Here is a 17691-nt window from a genome sequence, read left to right as displayed (position 1 = left end):
TTATGGTATAGAAAGTTCATTTTTATCCTCTGACTACTCACTACAGGTACTCTTACTGACATACTCAGCCCCCAGGAGACTGATGGAGCCCAAGTCATTCCTATAATCCCAAGTACTCTGCAAATCTCAAAGGACTTGGCATATGGGGAAGAGTGAGGGTGGCCACAGCAAACCCCCACAGCCCTCTGCCTCTGTTGGGTGGACACCGGGAATACTTACCCATTTTCTCTGAGCAACTCCAAAGCAATGTCCCTGGCTCAAACAGGACTATGCCTCTGATCCAGGAATTAACATACGGAGTTCAGAGCCAGAAAGCTCGTGTGGCCTTTTCTATGACCCAGAGCCTATGTAAGGAGGTAAAATTCCAATTTGGGCCATATCACCTTCCTTCTTTCTCCCTGTGATGCCCCCTCTAGTAGTGATTCATTCATTCAATAAATATTATTGAGCCAAGACTACATGCCAGGTACTAAGCTGGGCACTGGAGCCATGAACATGGCAAACATATCTGTGTCCATGGAACTTAACTGACATTCCATGTACAGGTAGATTCCAAGTAAATATGTAAACAAACAAGATAATTGCAGATAGTGATTTTCAAGAAGAAACAGTGACATGATGAAGTGTGATAAACAGTGGTAAAGAGGGAGATGGCTTTAGATGACATGGTTAAGAAAGTTCTCCAAAGTGACAAGCTGGTGCTTAAAGGATGAGAAGTCAGTCATGAGAGGAGCTGGGAACAACACATTCCTGGAAGAGGGATCAGCAACTGCAAAAGGTAGGAAAGGACATGTTTGTCTCTGAGGAGCAGAGAGACTAGCTGCATGTTAGTATCCTAGGATGCTAAGTGGGAGAGTGACATGAAAAGAGGTTATAGAGGTCAACACAACAAAAAAACCCGATTGAAAAATGGGCAAAAGGCTGGGCCCAGTGACTCATGCCTATAATCCCAACACTTTGGGAGGCTGAGGCAGGTGGATCGCTTTGAGCCCAGAAGTTCGAGACCAGCCTGGCCAACATGGGGAAACCCTGTCTCCACTAAAAATACAAAAATTAGGCCAGGTGTTGTGGCTCACTCCTGTAATCCCAGCACTTTGGGAGGCCGAGGTGGGTGGATCACGAGGTCAGGAGTTCAAGACCAGCCTGACCAACATGGTGAAACCCCGTCTCTACTAAAAATACAAAAATTAGCCGGGTGTGGTGGCGGGTGCCTGTAATCCTAGCTACTCAGGAGGCTGAGGCAGGAGAATCGCTTGAACCCGGGAGGCGGAGGTTGCAGTGAGCCGAGATCGCGCCACTGCACTCCAGCCTGGGCGACAGAGCAAGATTCCGTCTCAAAAAAAAAAAAAAAAAAAAAAAAAAAAGCCAGGCATGGTGGTATGCACCTATAGTTCCAGCTACTCAGGAGGTTGAGGTGGGAGAATTGCTGGAACCCAGGAGGCAGAGGTTGCAGTGAGCCGAGATCATGCCACTGCACTCCAGCCTGGGTAACAGAGCAAGACTGTCTTAAAAAAAAAAGGCAAAGGATTTGAATAGACATTTCTCTAAAGAAGATACACAGATGGCCAATAACCAATGAAAAGATCTTCAACATCACTAATCATTAGGGAAATGCCAGTCAAAACCACAGTGAAGTACCACTTCACACTCATTAGAATGGCTACTCTCAAAGAACAGAAAAGAAACAGAATATAACAAGTGTTGGTGAAGATGTGGAGAATTAGTAACCCTGGGAATGACTTCGGCTGGGTTGGTGAAGATATGGAGAACTGTACTGTTGGTGGGAATGTAAAGTGGTTTAACTACTGTGTAAAACAGGACAGCAGCTGCTCAAAAAATTAAAAACAGAATTACCATATGATCCAGCAATTCTAAGTATATAGCCAAAAGAACTGAGAGAATAATCTCGAAGAAATTTTTCTTTTTTTTTCTTTAAAGACAGGGTCTCACTCTGTCACTCAGTCACCCAGACTGAAGTACAGTGGTGTGATCACAGCTTACTGCAGCCTCGACCTCCAGGGCCCAAACTGAAGAAATATTTGAACACACATGTTCATAGCAGCATTATGTACAATAACCGAAAAGTAGAAGCAACTCAAGTGTCCACCCATGGATGAATAAACATATATATATATATGTTTATATATTCTATATAGATATGTTTATATATTCTATATATATATATACACACACACAATGAAATATGTATATTCATCTACTCATGGATATGTAAATATATATATATATATATACACGAAAAGATATTCAGCCTTGAGAAGGAAAAAAAGTCTGACACATGCTATAACATTGATGAACCTTGTGGACATTAAGCTAAGTGAAATAATCCAGTCAAAAAAAAAAATTTCTGGAATCCAGGCTTGTAAAAAGAAAAAAAAATAAAAACAAAACCCCACACAAATACTGGGCAGGGTGCAGTGGCTGGCTTATGCCTGTAATTCCAGCTACATACGAGGGAGGATCACTTGAGGCCAGGAGTTTGAGACCAGCCTGGGCAACACAGCGAGACCCCATCTCTTAAAAAACAAAGACAAATACTGTATGATTTGGCTTATAGGTGGTATGTGGAGTAGTCAAATTCATAGAGACAGAAAGTAGAATGGTGGCTGCCAGGGGCTGAGGGAAGGGGGAAGTGGAGAACTATTGTTTAATGGGTATAGAGTTGCAGTTTTGCAAGATGAAGAATTCTGGAGATTGGTTGCACAATAGTGTAATGTACTTAACACTACTGAACTATATGCTAAATATGGTTAAGATGGTAAATTTTATGTCATTTTACCACAATTTTTTAAAAGTTAAAAGAAAAGAGTTTGGTGGGGTAAGCAGAAGAGTTTGGATTTTATATATTCCCTGGGTATTACAGCTCAGATCGGAAAGTTTGGTAGGGCAGATCAGTGGTTGTTGAAACCAAGTGCTTTCCTTTGCTAGAGGAAATAAACACCTGGATATAATACACAGAAAAATATAGCTTATAGTCTATAGGCTTTTCAGGGACTTAGAGAAACCAATCCAATAAAATTCTTTAAAGTATGCCCACTCCTCACTATTCCCAGGGACTGATTCATAGCAGCAGCATCACAGAGAAGGCATATAATCATATATTTATCATGGCAATGAGCTAACTTTATCAGGGAGAAATAGCTGCCTTAAATTTGGGGAAACAGAAGGGAAATATACATTATGCCAGAGCCTCAGTTTTGCAGCATGGGCCTTAGCAGAAAGGAAGGGTCATGGGAGGGGCAGTATTATTAGCGAAAAAGGCATTCAGGAATGAGGGGGACTCAGGGACAACTTCATCCCACTGAGATGTCCTGGGAATAAGAAACTACCCCCACCCCCTCTCCCAGGTGCCCAGCCAGCCAGCCATGGCCCCTCTACCTGACTGCCAGACTGAGTGAGGCCTAGAAGCCCATGGTGCTCCTCTCTCCTAGCTGCTGGGCCACAGAACCAGGGAGTCCTAGAGCAGAGAAACTTCTCAGAGAAGGATCTCCAGGTTGCCTCAGGACTAGACTGAGAGGCTAGATCCTCAAACTCAATCCAAGGCTGGTTGTCTCTCTCTCAGAGAAGGAAGTGATGACAACTGAGCCACTAGGCGGCAGCAAAGTCCAGCAAAAAGACGCAGAGGCAGAGGGGTGAGTAAAGACTTCGTTCTCCTCCTTCAGAAAAAGCTACCCCTGTCCCCTTGCTGGGGAAAACGGGCCCAGGGCCCTTCCAGTCCCGGTCACCTACCTATCCAAAGTAAGAAGGGAATCTTCAGGAATGCTTGTGTGGCCATTTGCCCCGAAAAGAATGGCTCTATCCGCTTCCGCTTTGGTCCTCCTCGCTCTCTTCTCTCATCACCTGGGGAAGGGCCAGCGCTGATTCTGAAAGGACGGCGTTTCCGAGGGCTCTCCAGACTTCCCCCAGCTCTGGCCACTCGGAAGGCAGGCGTGGAGAACAAGTGTGTGTGTGTGTTTGTGTTTCTGGGCTGCAAGGGTGGAGAGTGCAGTTTCTAGGGCATAGAAATCCCAGGCTCTTCTCCAACCTGCCCTTGTTTGGATTAGCATTTTCTCTTAGACACAGAATCACCGAAATCTGGCTCCTGTGAAGTGTGATTTCATGATGGCAACAACACTCTTTCCGCTCCTACCTTTATTTAGAGAGCACGGGCTGGGCCCCAGAGCAGAGAGTTTTAACGTTTAACAGTTCCACATGCCCTGTCCGCTGACAGCGAGAGGGTGGGAGGCATTTAAGCCTCTGAAATGATATTCTAGAGAAACCTGAGTTCATCCGCCTGCGTGCCTGACCTCCACAGAGCCAAGGAACACCTGGTACCCAGCAGAGCCCTGCTTTCGCTGCTGCCTTCGTGCTGGCAAGGCTCCTTGCCTTCCCGGAATGTGTTCCTTCTTGTTTGCCACTCAGTGCCTGGCCCAAAGCCAAACCTGGGCTGCTCGGAATGCCATGCCCCCACTCACTTCTCTCTCAGGATCTGAGACAAGGCTCTCTTCCGCCTGGGGAAAGGCCAGGCTCTCGCTGCAGCCTCATCCCACTGCGCAACTTCTCTAGGCACATCAGACTCTCCACCGGCTGAAAGCAGAAGCACTTAGGGAGAGGACAGCAGGGTCCCCAGGAAAGCAGACGGTGTGGCATACTGATATCCTATTGGCAGCCTTCTAAACTGGGCCAGAGTTGGCAAAGTGTTATTCACAAGGTGTTCATTAACTTGCTAAATGCAAAAAGGTTGGGTTGGGCACCACTCTGGGAAAACATGACACCCCTGCTCCTGGATTCAGTCTAGCATGAAGGCGTGTTAATTGGTGTAGGATTTCTATGCAAGTTTTTATTTGCTGTTAGTTCCAAATACCAGACTAGTCTGTGTGGCATGCTCTCCCCAATATATAACCACATTTAAACAATTTATTAAGCACCTTCTATGGGCTCCTGAATGCATGCTTCTATAGATACTATGACACTATAATTTTCTGAGCACTTAATTGTGTACCAGGCACTATATAGAGTGCTTTTTATACTCATTATCTCATTGAAGAGAATCTCAATACACTAATACAGTTTTCACACTTCACGCTGTGTAAACTGAGATCAATAGGCCAGAAATACAATATGGACTCCTTCAGGGAGTAGCTGAGGAGGCGAGGTAGACAGAATAGCAATGTAACAGTGTAAGACGGGTGAATCCGTGTAAGTGCAAAAGGCAGTGGTATGGGCAGACTTAATGTTACAGGGGCATGCAGCATGCGTGGGCCTCAAAGAATGAGTAAGATTTGGATCTGAGGAGAGAGGTGGGGAGGATCTTCCCAAAATGTGTGTTTGCGGGGTAACATCAGTTAAAGTATGGTAGTGCTGAGGGCGGTGCAGATAAAAATCTGAAAGAAGCAGAGTCTGAATATGTATGTGGGCAGAATCCCCAGGATCTAAGTGCCAGGATGACAAGGACAGACTTAGTCTCCCCGGGCTGAGGAGCTACTGCAGTTTAGGAGTGAAGGAGAAAAGTGATGGTTTGGCGATATTGGTTTCTCAGTAGAGTACAAGGTGGATTAAAAGTTCAGTAGAAAAGTCTAGATCATGGTTTCTCAACCTCAGCACTACTGATATTTTGGACTGGCTAATTCTTTGTTATAGGGGGTTATCTTGTGTATTGAAAGATTCTGGGCCACATCCTTGGTCTCTGCTTACCTGATGCCAGTAGCACCCCCACCCCTGGTTATGACAGCTAAGTGTCTCCAGAGCAGGCAAACTGCCCCTAATTGAGTATCATTGCTTTAGATGGCAGGAAGTTAGGGCCTGGACCTTATAATATTGGCAGTTATTTTGATAACTGCGTCAGTCTATTGACTTTCAGAATAGCTGATAAAAGTAAAAAATGGTTTCCTTGCCGCAGGAAATTCATCATCAGTGCCAAAGAACTTAATGGCATAGAGAAAAGAGGCTTCAGAAGTAGATCATTCTGCCTATTAGAAACCTCTAGAGGATACTCCAAAGCTTCAGATAATGTGCTCAAGACTCATTAGCAAGACAGTGCCTGATAGCAGGATTTCTCTCTCTACCTCATCCCGCAAATCACAGCTTACTCAAGGGCCACATTGAGTAAGGAATGCCCCCAATGTGCATGCAGGCAGAGAAGCTAATGATCTATAATTTTGCTAGGTTTGCATTCACCCTTCTAGAATTTTGTTTTTGGCAACTGGGAGAGGGGATGAATAGACACTGGCCTATCAATGAAGAAAGCTGATTTACCAAGATGTGTCTTTGTCTAAAGCAGGAATCAGCTAAGTACAGACTGCTGTACAGCCTGGCCAGCTTTTTGTAAATACAGTTTTACTGGAACTCAGCCATGCCCCTTTGTTTATGTATTGTCTCTGGCTGCTCTAGAGCTCCAATGGCAGGGTTGAGTAGTTATGACAAAGATCATCTGACCATATCTGTCCCTTTAAGGAAAAGTTTGCTGATCCCTGGCCTAAATAAAAATGCTTTTAGACTCCTAGGGGTGATTTTTTTTTTTTTTTTTATAACGGAGCCTTGTTCTGTCGCCCAGGCTAGAGTGCAGTGGCGTGATCTCGGCTCACTGCAACCTCTGCCTCCTGGGTTCAAGTGATTCTCTTGCCTCAGCCTCCGAGTAGCTGGGATTACAGGTGCCCACCACCACACCCAGCTAATTTTTGTATTTTTTTTTGAGATGGAGTCTCACTCTGTTGCCCAGGCTGGAGTGCAGTGGCGTGACCTCGGCTCACTGCAACCTCTGGCCCCCAGGTTCAAGTGATTCTCCTGCCTCAGCCTCCTGAGTAGCTGGGATTACAGGTGCCTGCCACTGCACCCAGCTAATTTTTGTATTTTTAGTAGAGACGGGGTTTCACCGTCTTGGCCAGGCTAGTCTGGATTCCCACCTCGGCCTCCCAAAGTGCTGGGATTACACGCCCGGCCTTTTTTTTTTTTTTTTTTTGAGATGGAGTCTTGCTCTGTCACCCAGGGTGGAGTGCAGTGGTGTGATTTCAGCTCACTGCAATCTCTGCCTCCTGGGTTCAAGTGATTCTCCTGTGTCAGCCTCCTGAGTAGCTGGGATTCCAGATGCTCACCACCATGCCTGGCTAATTTTTGTATTTTTAGTAGAGATGGAGTTTACCATGTTGGCCAGACTGGTTTCGGACTCCTGATCTCAAGTGATCCGACCATCCTGGCCTCCCAAAGTGCTGGGATTACAGATTTTCCAGGCCAGATTTTCATTTATTTTTTCATCAAAATAATTATCATTGAGTGTCTACAATGGGCTAGGCACTGTGTTAAGAGCTTGGAATATATTAGTGAACAAAGCAAATACAGGTCTCTGCCTTCGTGAAGTCTATATATTCTAGTGATGAGGGGAGAGAGACAATAAGCAACTAAGATAATAAATTATAGGCTGGGTATGGTGGCTTATGCCTATAATCCCAGCATTTTGGGAGGCCAAGGTGGGTGGATCACCTGAGGTCAGGAGTTCAGACCAACCTGACCAACATGGTGAAACCCTGTGTCTACTAAAAACACAAAAATTAGCTGGGCGTGGTGGCAGGCACCTGTAATCCCAGCTACTCAGGAGGCTGAGGCAGGAGAATCGCTTGAACCCGGGTGGTGGAGGTTGCAGTAAGCTGAGATGGTGCCACTCCACTCCAGCCTAGGTGACAGAGTGAGACTCTGTCTCAAAATAAATAAAATAAATAAATAAATAAATAAATATAGTCTGTTAGAAGGTGATAAGAGATAAAGAAAAAAGAACAAATATAGAACAAGAAAAGGGAGATTGGAAATGCTTATAGGGCATCACATTAGATGATTATCAGGGAAGGTCCAACAGAGAAGTTGATATTTAAGTAGACTTATAAGAAATGAGACAGTAGGGCTGGGCACGGTGGCACATGTCTGTAATCCCAGCACTTTGGGAGGCCGAGGCGGGTGGATCGTTTGAAGTCAAGAGTAGAAACCCCGTCTCTACTAAAAATACAAAAATTAGCTGGGCGGTAGTGGCACACTCCTGTAATCCCAGCTACTTGGGAGAATGAGGCAGGAGAATTGCTTGAGCCTGGGAGGTGGAGTTTGCGGTGAGTGGAGATTGCATCACTGCACTCCAGTCTGGGCGACAGAGTGAGACTCTGTCTTAAAAAAAAAAAGAAATGAGAGAATAAGGTTTGTGGAACATTCCAGGTAGAGTGAATAGCCAATGCAACAAGTCTAAAGTGGAAGGGAGGGTGCCTGGCTGGCTTGTTCAGGAACAGCAAGGATGCAGGTGTAGCTGGAAGAGAGAGAAGAAGAAGGGGCAGAACTAGATGAAGTCAAAGGGGGAGGGCTGGGAAATCATCTAAGACCATTATAAGAACTTTGGCTTTGACTCCCAATGAAATGAGTAGATAAGTGAATAATAATCTTTTGTTATTCAGATTTCAAAAGAATCAAACTTGACTGCTAGGGAGGGAAAGGTGGAAGCAGGGAGATCAGTTAGGAGACAGCCTCCCTTACAAGTTAGGGAGGACAATGACTCTGATGACTAGGGCAGTAGTAGAGATGGTGGAAACATGCAGATCCTGGATATATTCTGAATGTACAAACGACAGGACTGCCTGTTAAATTGGATATGGGGTATAACAGAAAAGGAGTCATAAGGATGACTTCATGTTTTTTGGCTTGAAAGAATGGAGGTGGAGAAAGCCATGAGTGGTAAAGCTTTTGGAAGGAGAATCAGAAATGTAGTACTGGACATATTCAGTCTGAGATGAATTTTGGACATCCAAGTGGTGGGGATGTCAAGTGGGCAATAGGGTATATGAGTCTGGGGTTCAGGAGAGATGTCTGAAGTCTGGGAGATATAAATTTGGGAGCTGTTGGCTGGACATGGTGGCTCATGCCTGTAATCCCAGCACTTTGGGAGGCCGAGGCGGGCAGATCATGAGGTCAGGAGATCGAGACCATCCTGGCTAACATGGTGAAACCCCATCTCAACTAAAAATACAAAAAATTAGCTGGGCATGGTGGCACATGCCTGCAGTCCCAGCTACTTGGGAGGCTGAGGCAGGAGAATCGCTTGAACCCGAGAGGTGGAGGTTGCAGTGAGCCTAGACTGCACCATTGCACTCTAGCCTGGGCAACAGAGCAAGACTCCATTTCAAAAAAAAACAAAACAAAACTGGGAGCTGTTGGCTGGGCATGGTGGCGCACACCTGTAATCCCAGCACTTTGGGAGGCCGAGGCAGGCAGATCATGAGGTCAAGAGATCGAGGCCATCCTGGCCAACATGGTGAAACCCCGTGTCTACTAAAAATACAAAAATTAGCTGGGCGTGGTGGCATGCGACTGTAGTCTCAGCTACTTGGGAGGCTGAGGCAGGAGAATCACTTGAACCCAGGAGGCAGTGGTTGCAGTGAGCTGAGATCATGCCACTGCACTCCAGCCTGGTGACAGAGGAAGACTGTCTCAAAAATAAATAAATAAATAAATAAATAAAAATAAATAAAACAAAATAAAATAAAAAAATAAATCTGGGAGCTGTCAACATATGGATGGTATTTAAAAGCATGCTGCTGGATGAGATCATCAAGGGACTGAGTCTGTAGACAGAAGAAAGAGTGGACGAGTGAACCCTGTCACACACTGTTAATAAAAGATCAGGAAGAAAAGGAAGAACTAGGAAAAGGAAACTAAGGATGCCTGATGAGGAAGGAGGAAAACCAGAAGAGTCTGGTGTCCTGGAAGCTAATTATTTCTTTATTTTATTTATTTATTTTTTTGAGATGGAGTCTCACTCTGTTGCCCAGGCTGGAGTGCAGTGGTGCGATCTTGGCTCACTGCAAGCTCCGCCTCCCAGGTTCATGCCATTCTCCTGCCTCAGCCTCCCCAGAAGCTGGGACTACAGGAGCCCACCACCACGCCCGGCTAATTTTTTTTTGTATTTTTAGTAGAGACAGGGTTTCACCGTGTTAGCCAGGATGGTCTCAATCTCCTGACCTCGTGATCTGCCCGCCTCGGCCTCTCAAAGTGCTGGGATTACAGGCGTAAGCCATGGCGCCCAGCCGAAGCTAATTATTTCATGATACATCAAGGCAAAGGCTATGACAAATGCTGCTAATACATCAAATTTATTTTACTGTGGTTCAAGCTCTTTCTCACTTCAGTGTAACCCAGAAATTTCCAAACTTGGACAACCCCAAATAATTTAGTGTTTAGGGGTCATTCTTTCAATTCGAAATGGCCTGAGACCCATTTCTAACCACTGTGGGAAGTCCTGAGACCTCAGTTTCTCCAAGGGTTTTTAAGGTTGCTTCTGTGTCTCCTGCAGATGGGATGCAGCCTGCTTATCCCCTGTCCCCTGTTCCTTTGGCTATTTCCTTTTTGCCTCATCATGTGCCACTCCTCATCCTTCATTCCTCCAAATGATCCACCACCAAAATGGTTGAGTGTATCCAAATTGCATGAAAGGTTTAGTTAATGGAAGGCTATATCACAAAGCAGAAAACTTCAAACTCAATACATAGATGATTGCTTAAAGAAATTTAGCAGCCACTCTCTACTACAGTAGGGAGCTTCTCCATGGCCATGTCTTCCAGTAGGCCCCTGTCTCCTGCCATGTTTCTGGAATGCTTCTCATCTCAGTTCTCTTCGTTAACCTTTCCCTACTTCTTTCTTTCCTAGGCCTCATTCTCTTTCTCTAGGGCATCCAGTGAAAAATCCAAATTTATTTGATTTTATTATTTGGAGTAACTGATCTCTCTTGTATTGTCCTGGCCTACACGTGTTAAACCCTGGGAGTTGACCTTTCTTAACCAAAAAGCTCCATCTGGATGCTTACCTCAATGAAACAAGCTCACTAGTAATAAATTATACCACATTCTTGGAAATCAGAAAGGTTACAGATTTTATTAATAATTTTTCCTGTCTGTTAAATATAACAGAAAAAACATTGTCACTAACAACCAGGAGAGACAGTACAGCATAGTAGTTAAGAATACAGGTTCTGGAATCAGTACATCTACATTTAAACTCTTCCAATTTACTTGGACAACTCTAAGCCTTAGTTTCCTCATCTCTAAAAGGGGGATACTAATAGTACTTACAGGTTTATGGTAATTTGTTAAATGGGAAACGTCATGTCAAATCCTTGAAGTTTCTGACACACAGAAATAGCTCAACAGATATTAGTTAAGTTCCAAGAAATAAATGTAGCAAATGCAAAACCTAATGTTGGCCAGGTGTGGTGGCTCATACCTATAATCCCAGCACTCTGGGAAGCAGGAGGATCACTTGAGCCAGGAGCTCAAGACCAGCCTGGGCAACACAGCAAGACCCTGTCTCAAAAAAAAAAAAAAATTAGCCGGGTGTGGTGGTGTGTCCCTGTAGTCCATGCTACTTGGGAGGCTGAGGCAGGAGAGGACTGCTTGAGCCCAGGAGTTCGAGGCTGCAGTGAGCTATGATTTTACCACTGTACTCCAGCCTGGGTGACACAGCAAGACCCTATCTCTAAAAAAACAAAACAACCCACCCTCAGTGTTGGTAGGGCTATACAGAACTAGAGATAGGTTTGTATCATAGAATTTTAATGGTACTATATATTCATTCTTTCTTTTTAGACAAATCTCTGGCTGTCTACATGATAGGATATAAACTGTTCATATGTTTTGAAATCTTAATCCCACTTTGTATTCAAGGAGAACATGTGAAATAAGTTACTTATAAAGAATGTTTGTAGCACTGCTATTCATAACAATCTCAAATCAGAACTAACCAAAAAGCCCGGCAGTGGGGAATTGGCTAAGAAAATCACAATCTATAAATGTAATGTAACCCAATGTTACCTTTAAGCACAAGTAAACAGTGATTAAGGTGGAAATTTGTAAAAAGCAGAATTAAGATAGTGCTTAGACATGGATTACAACGATGTAAAATGTGAAAATCTCTAAGAAGTCAGCAGATAAACTGAAGAGATGTCCACAGTTAGATGTACAAGTTTAGGGAGTTCCCTATTTTCTGTTAGGTTGCTTAAGTTCATCAACCTCTGAGCTTGGTCTTAAGCAAGCATGAATAGTTCTACTGATTAATGTTGCATTTTGACTTATGCTGCTATGCCAGGGAGGATGATGGGCTGTTTTTTCTTTGATAAACAGCTTCTATGTTCTCATTTATCCATTCAACAAATAACAATGTTTATGTGCCAGGCACTATATGAAACTGCATGGATTCAATAGTGAACGAGTCAGACATGGTTCCCGGCCTCCATGGCTCTTGTGATTTAGTGGGAAGGAAGGACACAACACCAAAAATCATATGTGATTTGGGCACACTGAAAGGATTCATGATTCTGAGGAATTAACAAGGAAAGCAAATTAGTCAGATGCACTGGGGATGATTTCTTTGAGGAAGAGATGACATAGAAGATTATCTGTTGAGGACTATGGGAGAGAGTGCAGGAGGGAACAGCAAATGGGGAGACTGGAAAGGGAGAAAAGAAAGTGTGTGTTTGAGGAACTAAAAGAAGGCCTGCAGGGCTGGAACACAGGAAGCTAAGGCAAGAGTGGTATAGACTGCAAAGAGGCAGGGAAAGTGGGAAGAGACCAGGTTATACAGAGCTTTCTTAAAGATATTGGCAGAATATAAAATGGAGTGGGGGTGAAGAGTATAAGTGAACACTGAAGAGTCCTTTATAAGCTAGTCTAGCAACCCAGATGAGAGGGCATGATTGTCTGGACTAGAGTGGTAGCATTGGCAATAGAAATACATGGATTTAAAGGATTCTTAAGATGTAGAGCAACAGGACTAGGAGGCTGATAAATGCAAAGTGAGAGGAAAGTCAAGGATGACTCCTAGATTTCTGGCTGGAGCTGGGTTGCACAGTGGTGCCATTTTCCGAGGTGGGGAACACTGATGGAGCAAGTTTGATAAGGCAAGAGCAGTTTGGGGGTTTGTTGGGTTTGAGGAGCCTAAGAAATATCTAAGCGAAGATGACCAGCAGGCAGGTAAATGGATTACAAGTTGAAGTTCAGGAGAGAAGTGTACATGTGAAGGGCGTCAATCAGTCATTGACCTTGGTAGTGAATGGGAGAGCCTAGCAAGTATGTACAGGCTGAAAAGAAGAGGGCTTATGAGACAAAACCCCGAGAAGCTATAGCAAGTAAAGAAGAAACTGGCAAATAAGAGAGAGATCAAGCTGGGTGTGGTGGCATGTACCTGTAGTCTCAGCTTCTCAGCAGGCTGACGTGGGAGGATTGTTTGAGCCTAGGAATTCAAGGCTGCAGTGAGCTATGATGGTGACAGCCTGGGTGACAGACCCTGTCAAAAAAAAAAAAATGTGATTTCAGAGAAGAGGAAAACTAGGAACAGTGGTTTGAGAAGGAGGGTTTAATGTTGCTAAGAGGCCTAATAAAATAGAAACTACTAGTGATCTTAATGAGAATGTTTTGTTAAGTAGTTGGGGCAGAATCTAGATTAAACTGGGTAGAAAAGTGGGAGGGAAGTGAGGAATTGTGATTGACTACAGATACTTCAGAGCTGGCTCTGAAGAAAAGCAAAAGGTCAGTATCTAGAGGGAGACATGGGGTCATGCTTCTATTTATTTTTAAAGATGGGGGAGGCCGGGTGCTGTGGCTCATGCCTGTAATCCTAGCACTTTGGGAGGCTGAGGCAGGTGGATTGCCTGAGCTCAGGAGTTCGAGATCAGCCTGGGCAACATGGTGAAACCTTGCCTCTACTAAAATACAAAAAATTAGCTAGGCGTGGCGGTGTGCGCCTGTAGTCCCTGGTACTTGGGAGGCTGATGCAGGAGAATTGCTTGAACTCGGGAGGTGGAGATTGCAGTGAGTGGGGACTGCAGTGAGCCGAGACTGTGCCACTGCACTCCAGGCTGGGCAACACAGCGAGACTCCATTCCCTCCCATCGAAATAAATAAATAAATAAATAAATAATAGGCTGGGCATGGTGGCTCATGTCTGTAATCCCAGCACGAGGCTGAGTTGGGCAGATCACCTGAGGTCACGAGTTTGAGACCAGCCTGGCCAACATGGCAAAACTCCGCCTCTATTAAAAATACAAAAATTAGCTGGCTGTGGTGGCACCCGCCTGTAATCCCAGCTACTCGGGAGGCTGAGGTAGGACAATCACTTGAACCTGGGAGGTGGAGGTTGCAGTGAGCCGAGATAGTGCCACTGCAATCCCGCCTGGGAGACAGAGCGAGACTCCATCTCAAAAAATAAAATAAAACAAAATAAATTAAAATAAACAGTAAAGGTAGGGGAGATTTTACACACTTAAATGCTGATGGAAAGGAGGCAATAGAGAGAAACTGATGGTGATGATGTGTGTAAATTGTTTGCAGGATATCCCTGTGCAGATGGAGGGATTAGCCTTAGCTCTGAGGTCACTCTGTAATAGAAGTAAGTGAGGAAGGTGCCAAAACGGGCAGATATAGGTAGGCTTGTAGACCTGGCGTCAGGGAAGTTGAAGGAGTTCATGTCTGACAGCTTCTATTTTCTCTCTAAAGTAGGAGTGAGGGTGGAGGTGAGCATTGTCCAGGTTTGAGGAATGAAGACTGAGATAGCAGCTGTGAGGAGCTGAAGCAGGAGCTGGCTAGGGAAGCAAAGCCTACTGTAGAAAACCTTGCCTGAGCCTGCATCATGGAGAAAGGGTTTTCTTCTAAATACAAGTTGCTTGGTTTTGGTACACGGAGGACAAAGATCCAGGAAACAGCCTTTGTCTTTTAATGCAAACTGCAGGATGTAAGATTTTTTCCAGAGTAATGATAACTCTTCCCTACTGCTGACACTGAAGATGACTACCACTTCGTTTGACACTCTGAGATGTTAGCTTTTCCCTACATAAGAAAATTTAAGTGTATTCAGAACTTGATTTTTCCGCCAGGCACGGTGGTTCACGCCTCTAATCCCAGCACTTTGGGAGGCTGAGGTGGGCAGATCACTTGAGGCCTGGAGTTCAAGACCAGCCTGGCCAATGTGGAGAAATCCCATCTCTCCTGAAAATACAAAAATTAGCTCGGCGTGATGGCGGGCACCTGTAGTCCCAGCTACTCAGGAGGCTGAGGCAGGAGAACTGGTTGAGCCCTGGAGGCGGATGTTGCAGAGAGCCAAGATCACACCACTGAACTCCAGCCTGGGCGACAGAGTGAGACTCCATCTCAAAGTGGAATTTCAGCCTCATATTGGAACTTAGTGACCAATTTTCCCACTATTGTGCAGGGCATCTTTGCTTAGTCCCATTTATTTGATGCAATTCCTTTAAGCCCTCTTTTTTGGAGATTCCCCACGCTGCTGCTCTTGTTCAACTTCCCGTCTTTCATATACATGGAATGTTAAAGGTAATTTAACACAGGACATAAAATGTAGGGTTTTTTTTTTTTTTTTTTTTTTTTGAGATGGAGTCTCGCTCTGTCGCCCAGGCTGGAGTGCAGTGGCACGATCTCAGCTCACTGCAAACTCCGCCTCCCGGGTTCACGCCATTCTCCTGTCTCAGCCTCCCGAGTAGGTGGGACTACAAGGTGCCCACCACCACACCCAGCTAATTTCTTTTTGTATTTTTAGTAGAGACAGGGTTATCACCATGTTAGCCAGGATGATCTCGATCTCCCGACCTCGTGATCTGCTCGCCTTGGCCTCCCAAAGTGCTGGGACTACAGGCGTAAGCCACTGCGCCCGGCCAATGTAGGGCTTTTAAGGTGCCCTACACCAGCAGATCAGTATAAGGAGCTGATCCAGATATGACTTAATATATAAAACCAAGCCAGTTATATAGGTCCTGCTGCCTAGCAGTTAATTCAGATGACAATTTCTCAATATTAGTGTCTGTAACATACCAGCTGAATATATGAAATTTAGAAACTGAGGCTAGACTACATTTAAAATGTTCAAGTGTGAAGTTCTTGCCATTTTCTAGGACAGGCAGAAAGGAATAGGTGGAAAAAGTGTGAGACGAGATGGAGGCCACGTGACTGAGTTTCTGAGTTTATTTATAAAATGAGAATAACAGTACCTGTTGAAACATGAGAACATAAGAATTAATGAGATTATATATTTCTATAGAACCTCAAAAATGTACAAGTTACTTTATATATAATGATGCATACATAATATGCAAGGTACTTGTGTAATATGTGTGCATAAAGTACCCTGCACATTATAGAGTGATAAAAAGGTTAGTTGTTGCTATTCACCATCCTTGAATAAGTTTCTCTTTTGTACATAACAGTAATTATCAGCCATTTTTTACACAGCTGTTTAGCTGCATAGCAATATAAAACTAAGTTTTCAAACTTGTTGTTAGTCTTAAAATGGAACTGAGTAGGACAGAAGGAAAACAAGGTTTATTTTGCAGATGAGACTACTGAATCTGACAGACCCTGGATTTGACATTCATGCTCTAACACCATAGCATGTACATTTCTGTAAATACTTTTTTTTTTTTTTTTTTTTTGAGATAAGAGTCTCACTCTGTTGCCTAGGCTGGAGTGCAGTGGCACAATCTCAGCTCACTGCAACCTCCGCCTCCCAGGTTCAAGCGATTCTCCTGCCTCAGCCTGCTGAATAGCTGGGATTACAGGCGCCCACCTACCATGCCCGGCTAATTTTTGTGTTTTTAGTAGAGACGGGGTTTCGCCATGTTGGCCAGGCTGGTCTTGGACTCCTGACCTCAGGTGATCTGCCTGCCTTGGCCTCCCAAAGTCCTGGGATTACAGGCATGAGCCATTGCGCCCGGCCTGCCCCATGTAACTGAGAAATTCTACTTGGTCATTTCAATGGAATGTGTTATTAAAACATACGGTCAATATGGATATTGTAAAATTATAGTATAGTCAAAATAATTAGGTACATATCAGAAACATAATCCACTTTATCTGATCTAGTTAGGACCAGTGCTTGTGAACTTCAACATATACCTGGCCAAATGGTTGAAATATTTGTGTTTTAAACACTATTACATAGGAAACCCACTGATACTTATATTTTCTACAACCATTTATAGCTGGGTTTATATATGGTAACTTTTCTGAATTCCATATTGAGACATGGGTTGGACAAGTGTGACTATACTTACCGGGCAATACAACAGGATATCTGAAAGCAGGTTAGTTCAGTTTGATAATTGCTTAGCCCAGTTTTGAAAAACCTGCTTTCCTTTTGAGTATTTTGATTAATTTTGCAGAATAGATCCTTTTGACTCTAAGAGAGAAGGGAACGCAATACCAGCAAAAGATTTTTTCCTATTTTGTGTCATGTAACATGAATGGTATGTGGTCAAGCAGGTGTGTAACTTACCGGGTACTATAGTATCCAGTGAAATACAAGTCAATTCTTAAATTCTCCTGCAATTTATAATGCTAACATTTACAAATGACATACTCAAAATTTCATAGGAGGACACTAATCTGTGGCACAGTCCAATCAGGCTAATGCATTTGGAAAATGCATTATATATATATATAGATAGATAGATAGATTATATATACATGTCTATACATGTGTGTATATATATTTTTCTATATATATTTAAAAGACTAGTGTAGTTTAAAAATTTACTTATAAATTTACTTATAAGATGAATCGTAGGGAGTTAGGAAAGATTGCTTTCATATGCTTTAATTCTCAGATTGAAGATACTCTGATATTTAAATAAACATACTTTGCATTGTCAGAAAGATAACTTTTCCCAGAGAG

The sequence above is a fragment of the Pan troglodytes genome, chromosome 16, assembly GCF_028858775.2.
Source record: "Pan troglodytes isolate AG18354 chromosome 16, NHGRI_mPanTro3-v2.0_pri, whole genome shotgun sequence".
Classification (NCBI taxonomy): Eukaryota; Metazoa; Chordata; class Mammalia; order Primates; family Hominidae; genus Pan; species Pan troglodytes.
Note: the sequence above shows the minus strand (reverse complement) of the source record.